We start from the raw sequence: 26052 nt of genomic DNA on the forward strand, positions 1-26052 counted from the left end.
CAAGAGTGATGTTAGAAGCTGTAATTTGCCCTAAACAGCTTTTCCCATTGACTTTTACATTCTTTGCACAAGTTATGGGGTTACTTTCACCCGAGCTCACAGTAAAATCATTTACATAAAAGGTGACAGTGTTGGGGTAAACTTGGTTACACACAGACAACTGCTTAGAGTCAAACAACATATCAACATTGTTACAAACTGGATAGATTTTATCCTCATCTCTGTTGGCTTTTCAGGAAGATATAGTTCCAGTTGTTCCTTTGTTCTTTTGAGTTGGAGCTTAAGTCAGTCCACTTCTGCCTTAGCCTCCAGTTCCTGCAACTGAATATATGCCATTCTTTGTTCATGTTCGAAACACAGACATTCTCTTTCAGCAGCTTCTTCTTTCATATCAGCAATTTTTTGCTTTTGTTCAAGTTCTAGCTGATGGTTTCTTACTACAAGCATTTTCATGGGTCTGCTTCCTAATTACTGGCAATTAACAGATTTTTCAGTTCCTGCTCTGGGGCCTTTTTCTTAAAAGACAACCCCCTCTGTAAGCACAAGTCTTGCAGGCTTTTTCTGTCAGGATCTTGATCATGGGTCACTCAATGTAACTGATTTTAACCCTTAAACTCTGCAATATCAAAATTAAATTTTGACAAGCGTGTGGTTCTGATCCAAAAACCCCATTAATCTGTGGTAATGTGTATCCAAGCATGACTACACCACTGTGACCAGGGTCTTAGTTGGGGAGCCAGTTGTAGTCACTCAGTTAGGGTGAGCTGCAAAGAATTGGGCGGATAATCCCCATAAAGCTGGTTGATATTCCAATACTTAGATTTACCAAGCCAGCATAAAACAGCTTCTTTATTACCTCCCTAGTTACTCAGAAGTCCAAACAACACATTTCCCTTAAAGTGATCCAGACTCAGGCCTCCATCCAGGTACCCACATCAAATATGATGAAAATTTCTGTAAATCTTATTTCATCCTATAAAAGAAAAGGTTCTACCAATCCCAAAGGATTGGATGCATTACCTCCCAGGTTAATTAATGTTTCAGATCTTACCCAAATACATGCTACAGCCAATTCTTATTAACTAAACTAAAATTTATTGAGTTCATTTCATTTAGGTGCAGATTCATAGCAGAGATGGTGAGCTTTGTGTTTGTTACAGGTGTATATTTGTCAAAAAAGCACTAGAAAAATGACAGAATCAGAAAAAGAAGGCTTCAAGGAAGCACAAGAAACAGCCAGAGAAGCACTTGTAATGTAACCCTAAGAAATAGCTGAGAGAGAGTTTTTGGGAAGAGTGCTAACTGGAAAGGGGCTTGGAACTGTCAGCAAAGAAACTGTCTCCTATTGTTTGATTCTTACTGTGTTTAGGGAAATGGGACTGTACATTCTTTGTAAATAAAGAGGACTGCATCAAAGTATACTTGAGTCTATCATCAATTTCTGCTCCTAAGGGAATCAACCTGCAAGATCCCAAATACTAACTACTTGGGTCAAAAAGGGGCAACATTAATTAATTCCTTTGTTGAGGACAGAAACAGAGACGGCAAGACAAAGTTAGCAATTTCTGGTATTTTGGGGTGTGCGCAGCAGTGCTTAATTTCCGGCACCTCTAGGCTTGGCAGTTCATAGCCCTGGCACCTCTGGGCTTGCCACATCAATTATGAAAGTATAGAAATTGCTTGAGCCATGGCACATAATTGCTTGAGCCCTGTCACCTCTTTCATTACAAATTAAGCACTGCTCCCCAGATTTAGGCATAAATTACAATATAGCTTAGGCTGCTCCACCCACTCTTCAACTTTCCTCCCTCCCTTCCTCCCTCCTCTGGCATTCCCTTCATGCTAGTGCCCAGGAAAGGAGCTGGCACAGAATGACTATACTGGCTGGGAGGTTCCATACACTGATGGTATTCCCCAAGAACTGTTTCTTCCCCCTTTTATTGGAAAGGCCTAAAGCAGTTATAGTGTAGGAGAATCAGGGTCCTTGTTTTCAGACTTACCTTCAAAGTACATACTGCACTGTTGTCATTCTACAAAAAATAAATAGTAATCACCTCCAATCTTATTTGAAGAAATACAGAAAAAATAACTGTAGGAGTTGCCTCATTTTAATCAACCAAAGCCAGAATAGGTATGATTGGATCTTGAAAAATATAATGCCAAGTTATTGGAACGTTTTTCCTATATTAGCATGTAGTGTTCCCTACGTAACCTCACAGAACAGGCGATTCAACAAGTTTGAATCTTAACTTTGATTTTCCTGGTTTATATACATTTAAGTCAAGAATCAATAACATTAATATAAAGTGAAGGGGACAGTTTAGAATTTTGTGTTGATCAGAGAATCACTGTCAGGATTCCCTGAAATCACAGTTTTAATCCAGGCAGTGTCGACTTAGCCCTTCATCCTTTGAAAGCAGAAAAAAATTTCAAAACAGTTTACTGGGTGCATTGTCTTGGGTTAGCTCTTAAAACGGACATCATCCAGTTAAAAATGAAAGTTCAATGTTTTTAATTACAAGTAACACACAAGATGTCTATAACTGAAAGAGGGGGGAGAAAAATCTGTTTTTCCAATTTAACTTTGTGCATATCACAGAATTTTGCATATCATCTGTTTCCTTGTTATAAAAGTAGTAAAATATGGTTGTAAGCTAGAAAAAGTAGCAAGGGGAACTCAGGGCCAGGTCTAGTATCTGAAACTACTTTTAACTAGTTTTTAAAAATTTACTCAGTTTCAGGTTGATGGTGGTGACTCTTTCAAAAGTGTTTTGCTCTTCATGAACATAAAACTGTCAGCTTTAATATGTCCCAACAATTCAAGTTTTGTAAAGATAATCTTTTAATACGTGAAAAAGAGTCTTGACTATGTCATTAAGCATAACAAGACGTGCTTCCTTGTCTCCTAATACGTCACCTGTAAATTCAAGATCAGCTAATTTGAAGCCTTAGGCTAATATGCCACTTTAAAAAAAAAACATTGAAAGGCATAAGATGTACTAATTTGCAATCTTTTCTGACTTGTTTTATACTTCCTGTAGCCTATCTATGTTTTATTTATTTAAAATACCATAGCAAGTTTATGTTCATACGTAGCCATTCCTAAACATATGTTAGGCAGATTAGGTAATGATGCATTCTTCACAAAATGTGCCCTGGGGTGCCTTGTGCAAGCCAGCCATTTTCTTTAGTGATGATCCTTGCCACGAGACAATAAACCAGGCAAAGAAGATTGCAGCAAAGTCTAGCAAAGTGAAAATAGTAAAGCCCACATGTAAGATTTCACATAAGAAAAGTGAAAAACAAATTAAACTCATGACTTGGCCATCCCTCCACTTGAGAAGGGAACACATGGTCAAGCTCAAAGAAAAGGAACAAAACATTTTCTCTTCCCTTCCACATGGACTGGAGGTTAGAAGGAAGAGGAAGGCTGACTGACCACAAGTCCTTCTTCAGAGCTCAGTACCACACCGATCTTGTTCTACCTCTTCTCCACATAAGCTGCAGACTCCACAATTCCACATTTAATGTGGGAAAGTCTGCAAATTTGGGAGTGAATCATGGGGAGGGTAGCAGGCTCTGGTTCCCAGATTGTTGCATGAATAATCTGAGTGGCTCTCACCAGTGTTGATTATGAGACACATTATTTATATTTCAGATAAAAAACACAGGGGCCTTTGTTACATCTTGCAGGCCTCCAGGTTGTAAAAAGGGAGAGATCAGGTGATGAGTTGCCTTCTACCCTGAGGCAGAGAGATCTGGACTGGTGATGGATTTCTTCCTCATTTGGTCCTGCTATTGGAAGAAGAGACTGGGTCAGCATGTCCCTTACAAGGCAGTAGACTGGGGCTCCAAGTGTTTTAATGCATTGCTTAGGCCTGTGGTTAGCTCTGCATTTGCTCCATGTACACTGAATGTTTTAACTCTCTACCAGCAAACATGACATTACAGTACTAAAGACTCAGTTTTTCCATGAGGTTCACTGAGATAAACAAATGAAATAAATAATATTTAAATAGATCTGAATCTGTAATGTCTAAGTTAGTTCTGCCATCTGGATCTCCTAATGCGTCTTCCTTTTCCATTCTTAGATTGAAAGCTCTCTGGGATATGAAACCTTTAGATTTGTGTCCTGGGAACATCTGATCATGTTGTTGGTGTAACAAATATGGCAATTTCCTGCAATATCCTTGAAAAAATCTTATTGAATTAAGTTGAAGCACTTAAATATCTTTAGAGCCCATCATACTAAATGCAAAGTTTATGTATTTTTGTGTGCTAGGATTGTATGTAACCTCCCTAGGTGGAAGATGGGATATTAATCTTGTGAAGTATTATGAACTTCAAAGGACTATATAGAACAATGTACTAGGCAAGAATGGACTTTTGGGATAAAGAATGTCAAGTGGTTTGACTGGGGAATCTCTAGGGGGAGGTGAGTGCAATTGCAAATTCCCCACTTCTGCTTATGCAAAAACCCAGTGTTTTGAAGCTTTGTCCAGAGCAGAGGACCATTATCTGCTGATTACCTATTCTTAGAGTCTCAAGACCAAAGACCCAAGCTGTACAAAGGAAAGACTAACCTATTAGTGGGCATTCTGGTTCCAACAGAACATGTCATGAACTCATAACCCCAGGGAAAACCCACCCGTGGATTTTGAAGGATTGACACCTACCAGAGCTCCACACTATGTCTACACTAGCACTTTTGTTGGTAAAACTTTTGAAAAAAAACACTCTCCTGACAAAAGTTTCACCAACAAAAGCACCAGTGTAGACAGCATAACGTAGCTGCTGCTGCTCGTTGTCTGAGCCGCTATAAAGTCTGTACTATAGACATAGCCCATGTCTGGAGTAGGAGTGATCTCTGGTAAGCTTATTAGCATGCATGTGGGTTCTTTTATTGTTTTTAATACACTTTCTCTATAATGTTTTTACCTTAAGAACAAATGTGCTTATTTAGAAATAGCTGTGATAACTTGTAACTGTTGTCAATTACAGCTGTTAATAGCCTTTGGACAGAAAATAAAGCGCAGTCTGGCTTGTTGGGGTATCACAGTGCAGGCAGGGAGCTGTGCTGCCTGGAAAAAACCTGGTCAGGATGGGGAAGATGTAGGTCTCTGGCCCAAGAGAGGTGATGGGTGGGAGCTGGAAGCCTAAAAGTGGATACTTTTGGTGGACCACGGAAGGGGAGACAGGTGTAGTTGCTCTGAACTGTAACAGATGGCATTTAACAAATAAGTAAATATGATGCCCTGAAAGCCTGATGTTTAATAAAGAAAGAAATCCTGTATGCTTTCAAACAGCCTGTTCAGCTATTTGTGTCATGTGTTCCCTCAACTGGCGGTGGGGTCACTGTCACATTTTGGGGGACTCCTCAAGCAGGTTAGGAAGCAATGACAATGAGACCTGCCACAGTCATTCTCCAATGAAGTCTCTTAAATTCATTCTCTCGTTACTCTGCACATCTCTCTGATTACCCCCCCTCATTCCTCTGCTCCTTCTTGCCTTCTGTTCACTTCTCATTCCATTAATGCTTCTTCCTCCTCATTCCCTGCTTCTTTTCCTCACCACCCGCTCCCCCCTCCTTCCTCTCCGTTCCCTCAACACCCCATCCCCTGCTCCTCCCTCCCCTCCGTTCCCCCAACACCTCACCTCCTTCTTCATCCCTGATCCCCCACCTCATCCCTTGCTCCTCCCTCCCCTGAACACCCCATCCCCTGCTCCTTCCTCACCCATGCTTCCCACACTTCACCCCTGCTCCTCCCTCACCTTCGTTCCCTCAACACTCATCTCCTTCCTCCCCCGATCCCCCCATACCTCATCCCCTGCTCCTCCCTCCCCTCAACACCTCATCTCCTTTTTCCTGCCCCCAACACCTCATCCCCTGCTCCTCTCCCTTCCGTTCCCCTAACACCTCATCTCCTTCTTCCTCGCCCCCGATCCCCCACCTCATCCCCTGCTCCTCCCTCCCCTCAACACCTCATCTCCTTCTTCCTCCCCGCCCCGATCCCCCCACACCTCATCCCCTTCTCCTCCCTCCCCTCAACACCTCATCTCCTTCTTCCTCGCCCCCGATCCCCCACCTCATCCCCTTCTCCTCCCTCCCCTCAACACTTCATCTCCTTCTTCCTCGCCCCCGATCCCCCACCTCATCCCCTTCTCCTCCCTCCCCTCAACACTTCATCTCCTTCTTCCTCGCCCCCGATCCCCCACCTCATCCCCTTCTCCTCCCTCCCCTCAACACTTCATCTCCTTCTTCCTCCCTCAACCGCATCCCCTGCTCCTCTGTCAGCCTCTGCCCGCCCCCGCACACCCCTCCTGTCCCAGCCGCCCCCTTCTCGCTCTCGATGGCGTCAGCGAGGGGGATTGGCCAACGGGGCAGGCGCCCCTCCCCCCCTTACTTCCCCCCGCGCTCTCAGCCATTTTAAACAGCGGGAGGAGCTGGCAGCCGGGTTCACTCGCTGCAGCCTGAGCTCTGCGCCACTAGCGGGTGAGTGCGCCCCTCCTCCCCGCGCCAACTGCCCTTCCCTGGGGTGGCCGCTTCATCTGAGGCGGGAGAGTCGCTAAGCCCAAGCGGGCCTCGGGCCAGGAGCGCGGTGGGTGGGAGATTCCCCCTGCTGCACACGGGGGGCGGGGGACGCGACTCTGACGCTGGCCGGGCGCGGCTTGGCGGGGACAGCTCCGTCCTGGGGGCTGGGCTGCCCCGGGGCTGGGCCTGCGGGATGCGGGCGGGGGGCACGGTGCGTGGGGTGATGTATCCGTTAAACCATCGTGGCGTGGAGGGTAACTCGCCTCTCCAGCGTCTCCTTCCCACTCACACTGCTGGATGCCCAGTGCCTGCTAGGAGCCGCAGTCCTCGGCCTGCTCCCCAGCGCTTCCTCTCGTCCGTTTCACTGTGCCCTGGGGTTGCAGCACCTGTAATACGGGCCTGGTACAATCTCTGGGGCAGGGACTGTCTGGCTTTGTTTTCTGTGACGTGCCCAGAACAGTCTCCCCACTTACACGTGTTCTCCAGGGGTGCTAAATGCTGAGGGAGGTGTCTGGAGCGTGGCACTTGCCCAGCAATATCGCCTCCTGTTTGCTGCCCCGGCATTCGGTGCAGAGCAAGTTGCTTGCTGTAGTTACCCTGCATCAGCTGCATTTCCCCCCAAACTCATTCACATCCCCCTTCCCAGGGGCCGGATGCAAAGCAGATGGCTCTGTGGCCTCAGCGGTCATAACTCCTCCCGGACACGCCCCTTTCCTGGTTGCAGAGAAGGGTGGGCTCAGGAAGTGGCCTGATGCTGATGTAGCACACAGACAACCTCCCCCCCCCCCCCCCCACCCGGAAAATGTGATTAATTGCTTAGCACCATCCAAGATTGCATATTTTCTGTTGCACGTCATGGCAAGCGCATATGCTAAATGCAGAGCAAGAGAATGGGTTTTCCTCTTCGAAATACAAGCTGAATTTTGTAGAATTGTAAAATCTTTGCTGTGTGGTTTTGGGGGGTTGTTTTCCAAGCTGATAAAAAGCATACACGTGTATTTACTGCATAGGAGATAATGGCACTTAAAAAAGCCAATTTTGGAGGTATTGGGGATTAATTTTTCTGGATAATGTATGAAGCCTAATTTCTGTAGTAATTCATTTTACCAGTTGTTGCTTTGAGGAAAATATTGTAGATTAGTTTATGAAGCATGATGTTATCTTTTTTGGTTGTCATCTTACTCATGAAGTCTTCAGACAAGGATCTCTAAGTCAAGGTTAATAGCATGACAAGATTTGGTCCAAGTTGAGAAACACTACAAATTGAGTGGACTGGCTGCCACAATCACTAAAGATTTTTAAAGAACACTGTCATGTTAAAGTCCTCACCTATATTCTTGCTACCATCTTAGATTAATATTTAGGTTTTAATAACCTGATTTACTTTTGACTGTTAATATTGTTTCTTACATTTCCATCATTGCCAATCCTAAGTACTCAAAAATCATGAGTCAGGCCACAATGATCATGAGACTGTCTTAAAAATCATGAGATTTTTAAAAATAATACACTTTAGATCAGGGGTAGGCACCCTATGGCATAAGTGCCGAAGGTGGCATGCAAGCTGATTTTCAGTGGCACTCACACTGCCCGGGTCCTGGCCACTGGTTTGGGGGGCTCTGCATTTTAATTTAATTTTAAATGAAGCTGCTTAAACATTTTAAAAACCTTATTTACTTTACATACAATAGTTTAGTTATATATTATAGACTTATAGAAAGAGACCTTCTAAAAACAAGAAAATGTATTACTGGCACGCAAAACCTTAAATTGTGAATAAATGAAGACTCGGCACACAACTTCTGAAAGATTGCCAACCCCTGCTTTAGATTCTTTTAAATTTGCCTTCTGATTTGGGGACCTTTTTAAGGTACATGTTGTCAAGCTTTTCTTCACAATCATGATGCCTAGAATCTTACTTTTTTTAAAAAATCAAAAGCTCAGATTCTCATTGATCAAAAACATACAAACCCTACCAACTATCATGAGACATTTAATGAAAATCAGTAGTAGGCAAGACTGCCACCCATCTCAAACAACAGATTTAGACTAATGAGTTTGACTTTCTGTCTTTAATGAAGTAAAATAAAGCTGCAATTGGGTTGAAAATAATTTAGGAGAAGGCTTACAATTGAAAAAATTTTCATTTGAATTTTGAAGTTTATTTTATTTATTTTAGTATTATAGTAGTTCTATAAAAGCATTTTTTCATATTTAAGTTAACACTTCTCGACACTGATGGATAGTTTGGGCCATCAGAAAATAATCCGAAAAAAGAATGAGACCTGATCTCGGTAAGGGTTTCTTAATGCATCCATTGTTCAAATACCTTCCAGGCAAGTATCCATCTATAACATAGGTCAACAACCTTTCAGAAGTGGTGTGCCGAGTCTTCATTTATTCACTCTAATTTGTTTTATGTGCCAGTAATACATTTTAACATCTTTAGAAAACCTCTTTCTATAAGTCTAATATATATAACTAAATTACTGTTGTATGTAAAGTAAACAAGGTTTTTAAAATGTTTAAGAAGCTTCATTTAAAATTAAATTAAAATGCAGAGCCCCCCGGACCGGTGGCCAGGACCTGGGCAGTGTGAGTGCCACTGAAAATCAGCTTGCGTGCCGCCTTCGGCACCTGTGCCATAGGTTGCCTACCCCGATGTATAACTAACTACCTACATACATTGTGTTGACAGGTGGTAGAATATTTCATTACTGGGCTATATTTATTGAGAGCTATGATGATTTACCCCAGCTAAAGATCTGTTCTTGGGATAACGGTCATTCTACTTGTGAGAGTACCTCATCTCTCCTAAAACTAGAGGAAGAATTCTTGAATGAATCACCTCTAGAAGGCATTATTAAATACAAATATTCACAGGCTTCTGAATGTTTTTCTGGTAGGCTAGAAATACCTTACCATTTTATTTTAAAATTGAGTTAATATTTTATTCAAATGTTAAACAGGGATATGAGCTAGAGCCAAATAATTGAATATTATGCAAAATGAGTAATTTTTGCTTGTTAACGTTAATGGCATTCGGCAGTTTAGACAAAGTAACTTATTTTTGTCTCAGATGACTATGCAAGATATATGCAAGATACTTTGTTTTTTTGTTTTTTTTTAAAGCTAATTACTGAGGGTACAGTAGGGCTAGAATAAATACATGAACAAGTTTCCATTGCATGTTTGGTTGTTTATACAGTCATTTATCTTGAGGACTTCTGTTTTTTAAGAATAGCTTGGAAGAAAGGAAGTTTGAGTGAGGGAGTCTTTTTCCAGAAGAATGCAGGATGCACAATCACTCAATAGTGCTTTTTTTTTATTTTGGTTAATTCACTTAGATGGTGTAATGGCAGCCAACTAACCTATGGTAATAGGTGGCGCACATATTTTAGTCAGCCATACTTGTCGGTCACCCTGCTTCCTAGAATGGTCAGAATTGGCTGCTTTTAGGGCTTGTCTTCACTGCAAAGTTAACTTGAATTATAACTGAACTGTTGCATCTAACTGGAGTCCCATCCACACACACAACCCCTTAATTCAAGTGTGGTGGTGCATCTAACTCAAATCGGCTGGCCTAAGGGAAGGTGGGTAAAAGGTGGGTACTCACTAAATTTGAGTGAGTACAACTCATCAGCTGCTAGTACGACTACTTTGTAGCAAGGTTACAGGCTACCACTGCTTGAGTGCTTCTGGTCCTTCAGAGCCTTCCCACAGTTCCCCCATGTGCCCAAAAAGGACAGACAAGTTCTCATTTATTGGAAAAGAATCATAGAATGGCTCAACTTTCTGCAACACTAAGAACTATGGGATGTACCCTGAGAAGTGCAACACCACTGTGGATATAGCGAATGTTGGTGGACACACTGAAAACTCCCGTGAGCTATACTAACTTGAGAGGAATAATTTGAGTATAGATACTTGTGTAAACACTCTGCCCTTAAAATGAGGTAATCCAATTAGCCTTTCTTCTGCTCATATAACTCAGGAGCATGCTGTTCTACTTATATTAAGCTTACAAACCCACTCCACTCAAACTGATCTTTGTTTTGTTTGTAGTCTTTCACTTTGTAGCTTTGAACTGTATGGTCATCTGGGCAGGGAATCTTATTTGTTGGCTTAATTTCCCTTCTTTATATCATTATGTACCTCTACAGAGCTAAATAAACTGTAGATAACATAGAATCTCTATGGGTATTCCTACACTGTAGCTTGGAGTATGTACCCAGGCTGGGAGGCACTTACACTATCTCAGCTTGAGCTAGTGTGCTAAAAGTAGCAGTATGGATATTGCGGCTCTCAAACCCACCTGACCCTGTGGATCTGAGTTCTGGTGGCTAGCCCTAGCCTCTATCAGTACCACACCATCCACACTGTTATTTTTAGCACACTAGCTCATCAGCTAGAATTAGTGTGAGTCTGTCTCCCTAGGCTGGGGGAGACACTCCATGCTATAGTGAAGACATACCCTTATATATACTTGTCCACGGAGTTAGTCTCCTCTCAGACTTGATTATCCTTAGTGCCTATGAGAGAACTTTTGCATATGGCTTTTATAAGATGGAATAAGATTCTGCATAAATCTTTTTTTTTTATATATATATATATATATAAAAAAGGGGGGAAGGATGGTTCAGGCATCAGAGTGGGACTCGGAAGACCTAGGATCAGTTTCCTGCTTTGTCAGAGACTTATTGTGTGACCTTAGCCAAGTGACTTAGTCTCTTTGTGCCTTAGTTCCCTATCTGGAAAATGGTGATGATAATACTTCCCAACTGCACATGGGTGTTGTGAGGATGAGTACATTAAAGATTGTACAGTGCTCACATAATATTGTAATGGGGACCATACAAGTACCTAAAATAGACAGATCTGCTGTCCCTGTGTAGCCTGAAGCCATCCCAATGAGTAAAATTTTAAATATTATACAAGCTTATCAGAGTAGGAATTTTCTCCATATGTATTTGTACAGTCCCTTACCCAATGGATCGCCATTGTGATTGAGGCCTCTGGGTCCTACCATTATAGAAACAGTTTGATTATAATAAGACATGTATGTAAATGTGTACAGAGAGTTTTACAGTTGCTATTTTCAGTATTAGACAGTTTTAACTCCTTCCCTAAAAAAAATATGGGGGCTTAACTCATGTTCCAAAGAAATTTGAAGCACAACAAAGTGTTGTCTTTTATAATTGTGCATGTGGACGATAAAGTATGCATTTATGTCACTACTAATTAAAAATATTAGATATTGTAACAAAATGTATTCAGCAGACTTTTCTTCCCAAGACTTTGGACTGAGTACAAATCTTATGAATTGAACTCTGAATTTGTCACTGCCAATTTGGCTGTATTACTATTTTCATTTATGCTAAGTGATGACAATGGTTATTTTGCCGTTAATTTTGGAATGGATAACAACCTATTCATGTCAGGTATTCTTGCTATAAAATTCTTTTCAGAGGGGTTAATAAGAGTCACAGATAGAGAAGACTCACCATAATATCAAATAGATCCCCCAGGAAGATGGTATTTTATTTCACACTTCTTCCAGGGCACATTAATCCAGTACAGTCTGAGGACCTGTCTACTCTGTGCATTAGTCTGCACTAGAGAGGTGTAAGCTCTAGGGCATACTAGGGTGTTGCACAGGGACTAGCCTGTGTGGACCCTGTTGGCGCCCACAAAAAGCTCCCTAGTGCGCATTAATGTAGTACCATTTGAAATGTTCTTTGCTGTAGAATATAATCCATAGAGCTGAGCTCCTTAACGCCCATTGAAGTCAAGGAGAGTTGAGAGTGCTTTGCACTTTTTATATAGTCGTGTCTTTAAGTAGATGGTGCATCTTAAAGTCAAGGAAATATTTGTATTGAAGCTTTATGTATTGCTGCATTGCGTCTAATATCAACATAGCATGTATTGTGCAAATGAGGCATTGCCTTCAAGACAGGGTGATCCATAGATAGTTGACTACACCTTAGCCCTCAACTCTGTAAGCCTCTCTAGTAGATTTTAGACTAATAATGAAAAGAGAGAGTACTTGTGGCACCATGGGGACTAACAGTTTTTTTTGAGCATAAACTTTTGTGGGCTTATGCTCAAATAAATTTGTTAGTCTCTAAGATACTCCTTGTTCTTTTTGCTGATACAGACTAACACAGCTACCACTCTGACACCTGTCAACTAATAGTGAGTTTGTTCTCTCTTCTTGGTTAAACTGATGCAACAGCCAAAACATATTAGGAATTGCTCTTCTTGATGTATTTTTAAAAGCATTTGCATTTTGTTAATTTGGTTATGTATGGTAATCATCATATAGAAAACATGCATCTGAGTAAGGGCCATGTTGTATTAACTTGCACAGCTACAGAGAAGGAAAATACCTTTTCTCATTCGATCTCTCCAAAGTTAGATTACGTGTAACACAAGGTGAAATAGACCAAAAAGTTTATGACGGTAACACCTTATAGTGAGCTCTTCTAGATTTCTGAGTAATGTTGCAATTTATGGGGGTATCTGCATTTCTCTTCCTCTGCCTGCTTCCTGAAGCTGCTTCTCCCAACTCCTAATGGGGAAGTAATGCAAACAGGCTGCCTCAAAGCATTTTGGGGGGGGAAACTATTTGAGAGAAAGGAACAGCTTGAAAGACTTAGAAATTGCATGTTATTTACAAATGGTCAGTGTAGTTTTACACTGGATGCCATTGCTTTCAGTGAAAGGAAAATGAATGGGCCAGATTCTTAGCTAAATTGTTATAGCTGCATTGACTTCAGTAGAGCTGGAGTGTAGATTTACACTAGTCGAAGTTCTGTCCCTAAGAGCATAACTCTTTTTGGTTAATATGGAAGGAAAAGAAATCCACTGCTTGCATTCTTGATTTGTCAGTAGCAGGTATGTGGGGTTCAAAAATACAAAGCAAAAGAACGGTGTATTGTACAAGTAAACAATTGCTGAGTTTTAATTGTTTTGAGCAGTATTTCTTTGTGCCAAAGAAGGCTGGAGACCAATCTAAGACTTCTAAAGAAGTTTGTAAATCTCAAGTTCAGGATGGTGACCCAGCTATAATTCCCTCACTAGAGAAAGGAGATTGGTTTTCAGTCCTTCACCTGCAGGATGCCCAATTCCATATAACGATATACTCATCACACAGAAAATACCTATGCTTTGCTATAGGCCAGGGTAATTTCTAGTAGCAAGTGCTTCCCTTCAACCTTTCTTTGGCCACAGGGATGTTCTCAAAAGTTCTGGTAGTAATCACTGCTTACCTCCAACAAGAAGCAATCCTAGTTTTCCCATAACTCAATGATTGGCTACTCGAGGGCCGTTCCTGTGAAACAGTGCTATCTTCCACCCAGGCAGCCCTTGCTCTGTTCTAGGAGTTGCATCTGAAGCCGAATGTAAAAAAAAAAAGTCCACATTAAGCCCTGTACAGAAGATACAGTTTATAGAGGCTCACTGACAGCCAGAGCCTACTTCTCTTAGACAGAGTGGTAACCTTGTCAGGTCTGGTATGGGAAATTCAGGGAAGCCCTCGAACTACAGTAAGGAACTGTCTTCAAGCCTATGGGTCATGGGGCAGCTTGCACCTTTGTGACTGATCAGGCAAGGCTATGTCTCTGCTGCTTCCAGGGTTGGCTCAGAATGGCCTATTTTCTAGTCAGACACACCTTATACAGAGAGGTGACTACTCCTTTGCAACTGAGAAACTTCTTAGACTGGATGAAGGATCAACTCAGTGTCTGTATAGGTGTCCCCCCACCCTTCCTCTTCCGCCCCAATCACTGACTTTATCAATAGATTTATTGCTGCTGGAATAGGGACTCCTCCTCAATACCCTCACAACTCAGGGCAGATGGACTACTCAGGAGATCAGTCTCCACATCAATTTGTTGGAGCTCAGGGCTGTCAGGAATGCATGCCTTTATTTCCTAGCCCTAATCTGGGGCAAATCAATTAGGGTCATGATGGACAAAGTATCTTGCATAGTCTGTATCAACAAGCAGGGATGAGCAAGATACCTCTCTCTCTCTGTACTGAAGCCATGAAACTATCGAACTGGTGCATTTCAGCAGTCTACTTTTCCAGGTATTCAAAAGACCACAGCAGATGTCCTCAGGAGATAGTTCTCACAGGATTATGAATAGGAGATAGACAGCAAAGTTTCCACAGCATACTCCTAAAATGGGGACGGCTAGAGGTGGATCTCTTTGCCACCTCCAGGAACAGGAAGTGTCCTGTTTTCTGCTCAAGAGGGAGACTGGAATGGCACACCTTGGGAGATGCGTTTCTTCCATGTTGGAAGAAGGGTCTGTTCTTAGGACAATGAACAAGATCAGATAGGACAAAGCCAGAGTTATCCTTATTGTGCCGACATGGCCAAGACAAGCTTAGTACCCATACTTGCTTCACCTCTATGTCCAACCATCGTTCAAGCTCCTGACCATTCCTCACATCCTGTCATGATGTGGATTGTGTGCTTCATCTCAACCTAGCAGTTCTCCATCTCAGGGTGTGGCTCCTCGATGATTGATAGGATTAGAATCCTCCAACTCTATGGAAGACCAACAGCTCTGTATTACTGAATAGTAGAAAGAGATCAGTCTGCACTACTTAGCTGCAGAAATGAAAGAGATTCTTCCACTGGTGTCATTGCTGCCTCCTTTCTTCATGGTTCGGTGCCACTTTGTCATCCTGGATTATCTGCTGATTCTAAGGAAATCAGGGTTATCAAGTAGTTCAGTTAAGGTCCATTTGCTTGCAATGTCAGCTTTTCATCCTCTGGTAGAAAGATTCTCCATATGTGCTCATCTGGTACTGTCTAGGTTTACTAAGGGTTTGGGGAAACTCTACCCTAACATGGGACTTCAATCTGGTACTCAGTTACTTTTATGAGACCAGTTCTGTTGCATTTATCTGCAAAGACTGCCTTTTTAGTAGCTCTCATGTGGGCCTATAGGGTCAAGGAGACTGGAGCCTTGATGGCAGATCCCACTTTTACAGGTTTCTTTAAGGACAAGGTGTTGGTATGTCCACACCTAAATTCTTATCTAAGGTTCTATCTGAGTTCCACCTTAATCAGTCCATTCATATACCAGGGGTTTTTCCCAAAGCTGCATAGGAAATCCTGTTTTCATACCCTGGATGTTAGAAGGGCATTGGCCATCTACTTACATTGGACCAAGCAATTTAGGAAGTCACCTAGACTCTTCATTTTTTGTGTGGATAGATCCATGGGTCTTCAGTCCCGACTCAGAAACTGTTCCCAGGAGTCAAATCAGAAATTAGTTGATCATTCTGTATATCACTTTTCAAGTATGGTTCTTGCAGTCCTATACATAACTGGCTTTGCTATTATGAATTTAATTATACCTCTACCCCAATACAATGCGATCGGATATAACACAAATTCAGCTATAACATGGTAAAGCAGTGCTCCGGGGGTAGGGGTGGGCTGCGTGCTCTGGTGGATCAAAGCAAGTTCGATATAACGCAGTTTCACCTATAACGTGGTAAGATTATTTTTTTTGGCTCACGAGGACAGCGTTATGTCAGGGTAGAGGTGTATGTCCTAATCCTCTACATACTGTATTCTTACACTGATGATGTGCTAACAATGTCTTTGTCCTGTTACTATTAACCATCTGACAAATAGATTCAGGTTAATTGTATATGTTTTTAATTCCAGCCCTGTAATCTGTATATATGTGTTTTTATTTTAATCCAGAAAGAGCTCTTTCATTTCCACTGTAAATGGGTTAGATGTGTTTATTTCACAAGCATGTAAATAGTTTTTGCATTTTTAAGAGCTATAGTGCGGGGTGGGGATGGCATTTTGTTTTTAAAACAGCTCTGTCAGTAATGCACGCATTGGACAAACCTATTTACATGGGGAAGAGGAACAGCTGGAAGATGGAACTAAGCTTGTTCAAGTTTGTGTTTGCAGCAGACCTACTCAGGAAAGAGTGGAGGAACCGCCTGCCTGCACAACTGCACCTGGTACCTCCATTTTGTGTATAAGGACAACATCCACACACTTTTTCCTAGTACATTAGACTTTTGTCCAAGACACAGAAGAGAAACTGTATAACTGTTTCAATATCGGACTCTGATACTTCAAAGCTTCCTCATCTGGGCCATAACTGTAGTTCTGCTTAGTTTCTCTCTTGTTGCTTGACGTGCTTTTAGTAATTTTACTGCAGTGTTGCTGACCGGTGTAGTTTCCTTTTATGAAGTGGGACTTACTGGAGCATTGTGAATAAGCTGAAAGTTTTAGTCCAAAGAGTTAAGAATTGGATTTTTTTGGTGGTGAATGCACCTAGCAGCACAAACAAACCCCGAGCCTACCCAAAAGATAATTATACATGCACAGGGGTCACAGACAAATATGGAACTATTTTAAAAACAAAACAAAGCCTACCTGTGATTTGTGTTCACTTCTTAATCTGGATTCAAACACTGCACTAATGAAATAATTTTTCAACACCTAATTCTTCCTGTGCAAAGAATCAAAAGCCTTCCCAAATTCCAAGTTTGCAGATAAAATTATAACAAGATCACAAGCCTCGTCTAAGCTTACCGAGGGCTTTGCAGTCTCCCCCTAGATAGAGCCAGCTCTCTAACATTCATCTCTAACTGGGCTTTAAAGGAGTACCTCTTATGAGTAGAACTTCTTAAAAGAAGTCTGAGGGTAATTAACACTTCTGGCAGCAAAAAATCCATTTCTTCCCCAGAGGAAGAGAGCTCTCAAAATAAACATGTCTGCTATCTCCTGTCACTCCCGTCAATGCTATAATTCCAAGGCTGCTTTATCACATAGTGCCATGTTGCATAAAAGGTTTATTTAAAAGGGTTAAAATAATTCCTTCTATATCCTATTAAAGAGGGTCTGTTGCCTTAAGTAGCTACTCAGCCACTGAATTATCTAGTCTTCTAGCAAAAACATTTGGTTATACCAGTACAAGATCTGCCTCCGTCTAGGATTTTTTTTCTTTTGTCCTGAACAAGCAGGCTCTTTATGCTTTTGGCCTACATAAACATTACAGTGAGGCTTCAAACCCTTCCAGACCTTGCTCTCTCAATACTTCAGGTTTTTCCTCAAAATTCTTCCCTTCTTTCTCTAGTAATTATTCTAGTCTCCCACTTAATCTCTTGCACGGGAGAAGAGGGGGCAGCAAGAGATAGGGTGGCTGTGTAGTTACCCCAGAACTTCATGTGCTTTGAAGGAAGTTCTCATATCTTGTAGGGTGTTGTCATGCTACTGAGGGGGTTTAGCAACCTATATTTTTCCATTAACTAGCTAATCAATACCAACTTCCCACACATCCCAAGATTAGAGAACATATACTACAGTTTAGTTAGTAACTTCACTTCCTCTTTTAAAGTGCAATTAAATTTAAAGAACTGTTGCAATATTATTGTTGACATTCACACATTGTCCCCTCTGGTCTATACAAAACACTACCACCAAAATTCTCTCCCTCATCCATTGATCCAACTCATTAAATTCCTTCTCTGACTGCCCTTATCATACTGCATTAAGTTTAAACTTCTTTGTACAACCCATTTCCCAGCCTGTATCTCCAACCTTGTCTCCTACAGAATGACTGTGAAAATATGAAAACTTAGGATAGGCTTTAAAAAGAAAAGGGGGGGGGAACCAACCCCCTTAGAACAATCTAATGATATCAAGGAAAGCAACATAACATATGGTTACACCTAAATCTTTTCAGTGAGTTGTGCAGAAGTCAGAAAATTCTATTCTGTCTCTTAAAGAAACTTTCTGAGCCATGTTTTTAGTAGGTTTTGGGCATGGAAGATCTAAACTAATACAGCTTTTGCCACAATAGTCCCTTTTCCCCAAATTATTATTTTTTTGCATACCTGTCTGCTTTTACAACAAAGGATTGGGAGGATAAATCCTGATGCATTTCTATGAATAATTACCATTCAGTTAGTATAATTTTAGCAAAAAGTTGTGGTGGGGTGTGTGTGGGTGGGTGTGTGTGGGTGGGTGTGTGTTTTTTTTGGGGGGGGGGGGGGTTGTCATCTCATTGCCTGATGCCTTTCATTTAAGAAAGTAAGTTGAATCCTTATACACGTGTATATAGGATTCTGTAAACTTCTCACAATTGACTCCACAAAAGTTTAAATTAAATATCATTGCTAAAACTGAGTCTAGGTGTTGTAAAAGCAACATATTGCATAGTACTAATTTCATCTGAGGCCTGGTCTACACTTAAAACTTAGATCGACATAGCTACGGTGCTCAGGGGTATGAAAAACTCATACCTGAACACAGTAGTTGCACTGATTTAAATCCCTGACAAAGACACAGCTAGGTTGACAGAAGCATTCTTCTGTTAACCTACTTACTAGCACTTGGGGAGGTGGTGATACTACAGCAATGGAATAACCCATTCAGTTCCTGTAGTAACTTCCCCATAGTGTCTACACTACAGCCATAACTATGCTGCTGTAACCACTTAGTGTAGACAAGCCACAAGAGTACATTTGTTATCAGTTAAGATTGTTTTTGCAGGTTTGATACTGGTATTACATACTATGTGACTTGGATATCTGAGGCTACACACAGTATGTAGTTCAGTTAAAAATCTCTCATCTAAGAATGTCAGTGTAATGTGCTGCAAACTGTTTTGTTTGACTTCCAGTGAAAAGGTCAATCTATTCAATTTTAAAATAGAGCAGAACATGTTAAACAATTGCAGGTACTTTGATTGCCAGTAAATTGCTGATGGAGCTCACATTATTGCAGTTATCTAAGAAAATATTGTGATAATTGAAAGGTTTGTTTGTGTGCTGGTATTTTAAAAAGTGTGTTAAAAAATGTTGATTCAAACAGTCATTTGGCTCAGCTACTGAAACCTCAGTTGCAGTATGGTTGCATGCACTTCATTAAATATCTTCTGGCATAATTGGCTCATTATACTTCAAGGTAAAATAAATACTTTCTTCTGACCCTTGCTGCTAATAAGTAACAATACTGGCAATAGCCAGCGGTACTTTTATTTACAAATTTTAATGAAACCCTACATACATGTTTAACTTTCTCACTTCAGGAGTAGTTAGGGCTTGACTGTGATATGAATGCCCTGAGTGTAGGGAGAAGGGGATGTTTTGCATTTAACACCAGTTAAGTAGCTTGGATAGTCAAATACCCAATCTGTAGGCCTCAAAAAACACTTCAGGCTTCTTTAACCATTGCTTATGAAGGTTTCTCTTTGGGAGAATAAAGACATAACATGTTTAATTTCTACATAACTCCTCTTGATAGAGTTGTGGCTTCTGGCTACTGTTACTGGAGAACCTTGTGTTTAATTTTTAAAAGTGGCTTGTGTAGGAAATACGAAAAGTTAAAGACAAGCCTCTAACTGTTTTTGTTTTTTTTTTTTAAAAAACAAAGGCAAAAAAAATCAAACAGGTCATTTCACCATAACACTGATGGTTGATATCTGAGAGGGCAGGAAGTAAAAAATGCAAATGCAAGATTGATGGTTTCCTTGATAGTGTGTGTTCATATGTAAAAGTGTAAATTTCTAAAAAATGGTGACAGAGCATTTTTCCCCAGTGGTAAAGTGAATACTAGATAGACATCTGGTTGTCTGAAATATCCATTTACTGTCTTAAATGAGATAAACTTTGTCTAACACTTTCAACTCTTTCCTCTCTGACTTTAAACTAGTCATTAATAAACTATGCATTAATCAATGTGTAGTAGCTGCAAAACAATAGGGGAAAAATTGGACATGTAAGTGTAAAAAAAAAAAAAAAAAAAGTTTGCATCATAATTTGTCAAGATACTTGAAGTAAAAAGGAGATGCTGCTGTAGTGCATAGTTTCAAATGAATAGCATAGAATGGATTAATTTATCCAGAATCTTTTAATATGGCATAAGGAGGGGATTAAGCTGCTCAGACGGACATATTTTCTCAGTTACTGGTATGATCCACCCTTCAGCCAGAGAGGTTACTATAGGGCAACACAGATAAATTTTGTTTTCTTTCCTAAAGGATGTCTGTTGTGACTGACTGTTTGGTTATTTTCTAAGTCTCTATTACGATAACATCATTGTGCAGTTGAATCCTGTTGAAAAAGACTAAAATCTTTACCTTCTTCTTCGAGGAGTGTCCCTGTGACTGCTCCACTGTGGGTGTCTTGGTGCCCTACACTTGTAATCGGAGGTTTGTAGTAGCAATGCCCTGGTTGGCCACGCACATGCAGCAGCCATCTCACACCGCTTCCAGCGAGTGGCTACTTAGCATGCGCAGCCAACTGTCCTTCAGTTCCTTCTCTACTGTCTTTGGCTTGAGTTGAAGCGACAACAGCACCCCTGTCTATTTTGTAAATTGTTTACATTCCCACTTTTCTTTATCCCTTTTGTCAGTTTTCCTCCATTCCCTGTCCCTATTTACCCACTTAAAAAAATACTTCATTTGCTTCCCCCCACCACTGGTGGGTCTCCACCAATGATGACTGAACTATGGCGGTTTTTCTATAGCCCTGAACCTCCTCAGGCATGCCTGGCTCTCCTGGCTTTAAACGCTGCCTGACCTGCAGGCTATCAATTCCTGTATCGGATGGTCACACTCAGTGCAGCTGCTGTCTTGGGGAAAACCCACATACCACAGAAGTGATCACACTGCAAGAAATTATCTGCCAGGACACTGAAAGCCAAGGAATGCCAACTAAAATTATTAATGATGGAGAAATCCCTCAGGCCAGCCTCCAACCCAGAGTACAGGACCCCTCCTGGTCAACCATCTCCAGCAACAGCCTCAGACAAGGGCTCCACCAAACTGTGGCTAAGGACCCTGCACCTAGGAAAGAGACCAAACGTTGGTCGCAGTCATTGCCACAGAGAGATCCCCCTAAAAAGGAGCAATTTCCTGGTGAAAAATCTGCCCCGGTACCAACGGCACTGCTACTGTCCCACCATCCCTGTAAATGCTTAGACAGAAGATACTGTGTACCAGCGAAAGGAGCTGAGTTCCTATTCACTCATCCGGCTCCTAATTCATTGGCCATAGAGGTGGTGCACCAGAGGGGGGAAAAATCCCCAGTCAAAACTACATCTTATAACAATGACTGGGAAAGGCTTGACCTCTTTGGTCGCAAATCTTATTCTGCCTCGTTGAAATTTCATATAGCAGATTATTCAGCTCTCTAAGCAAAGTACACCTACAACTTGTTCAACAAATTGAAATCCTTTATTGATCAACTGCCAGAGGAAGCAAAGGAACAATACAAAGCCAACGTTGCAGAGAGGTCCTTAATTGCCAAAACAGCCCTGCAGGCCTCCCTTGACTCTGCTGCGTCAAACATCATGGCTCCATCTCTCTGGATTCCCTAGGGAAGTACAAGCCACAGTTGAGGACCTGCCCTCTGAGAGCCAAAACTATTTGCTGAGCGCACAGATCCATCTCTTCATACCTTCAAATGAACAACCTTGTAGACCTTAGGCATTTACGTTCCCTTGAACAAGAAAAAATAGGGCAGATTCTGTACCCAAAGATTCTGTCCTGCCCTGTATTCCCAACCCCAGAGACAATATGATCACAGCTGCAAGCAAAAACAAGTGAGATGCAGGCAGAACCAGGATCACATCTGCCACATCTCAATCTTCAACATCCCGTGAATCATTTTTGAAGTATTAGTTGAGGGCTTGAGACCTCTATCTTCTCCCCTGCTGGATTATCAGATGACTTCCAGTCTCTTTGGAGACCATCTGCTATCACACTACTCAGTCTGGAATAACATCACTGCAGACATGGGTTCTGGAAATCATCCAGAAGGGTTACTCTATCCCATTTATTTCTGTTCCCCCTGCCCACCCACCTTCCCTGTCCCTCTTCAGGGACCCCTCTCACGAGACTCCATTGCAGCAGGAAATAAACCATCTCTTGCAACTAGGAGCTGTGGAAATAGTATCACTCCAACATAGGGTAAGAAGGTTTTATTCCTGTTGTTTTCTCAAGCAGAAAAAGAACGGCGGATGAAGACCCATTCTGGACTTACGTAGATTCAACAAACTTGTACTGATGCAATGCTTCAAAATGGTAACCTTGGCAACCATAATCCCAGCATTAGAGAAGGGAGATTGGCTCTCGTCCCTTGACCTACAAGATGCCTACTTTCATGTCACCATTCATCCAGCACACAGAAGATTCCTGCGCTTCACATAGGCCATCAACATTACGAATACAAAGTGCTACCCTTCGGATTATCGACAGCCCCAGGGGTATTCTCCAGGGTCCTAGCCATCACCGCAGCTCACCTCCGCAGGCTAGGGGTAATGATCTTCCCATACTTGGACGACTGCCTTTATAAGAGCACCAACTCAGCACATGGCAGTACAAGCCACACAAACTACTATAACCCTCTTCACCAACCTAGGGTTTCAAATAAACATCCAAAAGTCCACCTTGGTCCCCCAGTCCAGCAACTAGAGTTTATAGGGGCCTATCATGATTGCCTCTCAGCACACATGAGATTACCCCAACAGTGATTCCTCAGCCTAACCAGGCTGATAACAGTGATCACAGACAGCCCCCAAACATCCGCCAGGCCCTGCCTACAACTCCTTGGGCATATGGCTGCTACAGTTTACGTAGTCAAACATGCCAGACTCCATATGAGATGCCTACAGGCCTGGCTCTGCACCTGCTATATTCCACACAAGCATTCCCTCCACAAATGGCTCAATATTCCCCGCAGAGCGAAGGACTCCCTCAAATTGTGTATGCAACTGGAAAACATCTGCTTGGGGGTTCCATTTCAACAAAAATATCCCACTGTAACACCACAGATGCCTCCTTCGTGGGATGCCCTCTAGACAGCAGAACATTTCCTACTGCTCATCCGCAACAATACCATTGAAGTCTTCACAGACAACAGAGCCTGTATATTTTATATAAACTGACAGGGTGGAGCTCAATCATACCCTCCCTACATCGAGCCACTACACCTCACAAGGCATATTTTGTATGAAGATTATTACAAGAGTATGTAGGGTGTAAATACAAGCGGGCATTCGGTCATAATCAGTAACTGAAAATATATGCCAGAATAGTTGCTGGTTTAGCAGATAAATATGCACTGTCTACAGTGGAGCTTAGGTTGACTAAAGTATGTTTCTCAGGAGTATGAAGTTTTCACACCTCTAAGTCATGTAGCTAGGTTAACCTAATTTTAGATGTAGACCATTCCTCACTTAGTAATATATATTCAAATCTCGTTTTAAGAATTTTCTGCCTACTTTAGGCACTTCTGATACACCTCTCACTATAATATTTAAAACACCTGTGAGGTCACGATGTACAAATATTTAGTATCAAATTATATTTGAATACAGGCTGCGAGAGCTGGAAGACTAGGGTAAGCAATATTTAAACAGTTCATTAATGATCTACTTAGCTTTTTGAATAAGCACCTTATCACTGACACATATCCTATAATCATCCTGATCGCACAAACTACCAAAAGTAAATACTTTAGTCTTGGCCCTGTAGAATAATAATTAATCAAGGCCCTAAGTTTACTCTGGACATGCACGCTCCAGAATGTAATGAAAACTATTAGACTATGGAAACATAGATATATAAGAATCACTCTTATACACTCATAAATGTTTTCAAAGTTTTCTGTATGGAGAAATACGGTTTCTCATTTTCTGTATTTCTTAACCCCTCTTTACAACTAAGGATGTTTGCAAAATAAAAAAAAACATACAGAATCCGTGAATTAGCTGTCCCTGATTGCCCTAACTAATTGCTGCTGAAATTACTGTCAAACACAGGATTATGACTTTTGAGTGATGTATGAGCAGATCATAGAAATGTAGGGCTGAAAGGGATCTTGAGAGGTGATCAAGTACAGCCCCTTGGATTGAAGCAGGACTCAGTAAACCTAGACCATTCCTGGCCTGTTTTTGTCTAACCTGATCTTAAAAAATCTCCAGTGATGGGGATTCTACAACCTCCCTTGGAAACCTGTTCCAAAGTTAATTACCCTTATAGTTGGAAAGCTTTTCCTAATATCTAACCTAAATATTCCTTGCTTGAAGATTAAGCCCATTACACTAACCTCCAGTGGACATGGAGAACAATTGATTACCATCTTAATCTGGGTAGCTTCATTTCTCCTGCTCAGCAAGTGAATCCAGAACTGGGAGATTGACCAGAGCCTGAGCTTTCACATTTTGTAATTTTGTTTTTAAATGGCTTTTAAACTTCGAAGTAAAATCTATGCTCTGGGCAGGGGGTTGGGGCATGGGAGGGGGTGCAGGGTGCTGGATCCAGGTGGCACTCTTCTTTGGCGGCTCCCTGGAAGTGGCAACCCATCCCTGCTGCTCCTAGACAGAGATGCAGCTAGGTTGCTCTGCACACTGCCCCTGCCCCGAGCACTGGCTCTGCAGGTCGCATTGGCCATAAACCACATTCCCTTCTGCACCCCAACCGTCTGCCCCGAGCCCCCTTCCAGAGCCTGCACTCCGCACTCACTCCCACACTCTAACCCCTCTTAGCCGTTCCTCCACCTAGAAGCAGCAGGGACATGTCGCTGCTTCCAGGGAGCCACACGGAGCCAGGTAGGGAACCCGCCGGCCCAGTGCCAACCAGACTATAAACTGGACTTTCAATGAAGATCAGAAATGCCAGTTTATAGAGCTTTCCGGTTGGTAAAGTGCTGGATAACACAGCTTTTACTGTACTATGTACTTATTTCCAGGAATGAAAATTCTGAAGAAAAGGCATGCATTTTATAGTGGACTCCACTTATCTAGAGAATTATGGGTCTTTTTGTTTTAAGTAAGTTTACAATTTATTAGACTACTGCTTGAAGAGCTGGTACATCACATTCCCAGTGGGCTCCCCCTGCCCTTAGTATCACCAAAATTATCTGTTCATCATAGATTATTAGGGTTGGAAAGGACCTCGGGAGATCACCTAGTCCAAACCTCTGCTCAAAGCAGGACCAATCCCCAAATCCCTAAATGCCCCCCTCAAAGATTGAACTCACAACCCTGGATTTAGCAGGCCAATGCTCAAACCACTGAGCTATCCCTCCCCCCATGTTGCATTTTCCCTTTGAAGTGTTAGGTCAAGAGCTACCTTCCTATGGTAGCAAAGTAATGCTTTGTATTCATTTACCTTTCCAAGATGTAGTTTTTTTCCATAGACTCTATGACCTCTTGAGGTCCCTTCCAGTCCTAGAGTCCAGTCCCCTGCCCTCATGGCAGGACCAAATACTGTCTAGACCATCCCTGATAGACATTTATCTAACGTACTCTGAAATATCTTCAAAGAGGGAGATTCCACAACCTCCCTAGGCAATTTATTCCAGTGTCCAACCTAAAACCCTGACAGTTAGGAACTTTTTCCTAATGTCCAACCTAAATCTCCCTTGCTGCAGTTTAAGCCCATTGCTTCTTGTTCTATCATTAGAGGCTAAGGTAAACAAGTTTTCTCCCTCCTCCTGATGACACCCTTTTATGTACGTGA

At 41.8% G+C, this 26052-nt stretch overlaps 1 protein-coding gene across 3 annotated transcripts in view; it reads left to right on the top strand.

Moving 5' to 3' along the window:
* The first annotated feature begins 6323 nt into the window (after positions 1-6323).
* Positions 6324-26052, top strand: part of ACSL4 (acyl-CoA synthetase long chain family member 4) — a 53240-nt gene continuing 33511 nt past the window's right edge. For 2 of the 3 annotated variants that reach the window (XM_075068818.1, XM_075068819.1), the window contains exon 1: positions 6325-6493. The gene's annotated coding sequence lies outside the window, so the exon portion shown is untranslated. Of the gene's footprint in view, positions 6494-26052 lie in introns of all 3 variants that reach the window. The other variant, XM_075068817.1, reaches the window with a different exon arrangement.

The sequence above is a fragment of the Chelonoidis abingdonii genome, chromosome 8 (assembly GCF_003597395.2).
Source record: "Chelonoidis abingdonii isolate Lonesome George chromosome 8, CheloAbing_2.0, whole genome shotgun sequence".
In the NCBI taxonomy this organism is placed as follows: domain Eukaryota; kingdom Metazoa; phylum Chordata; order Testudines; family Testudinidae; genus Chelonoidis; species Chelonoidis abingdonii.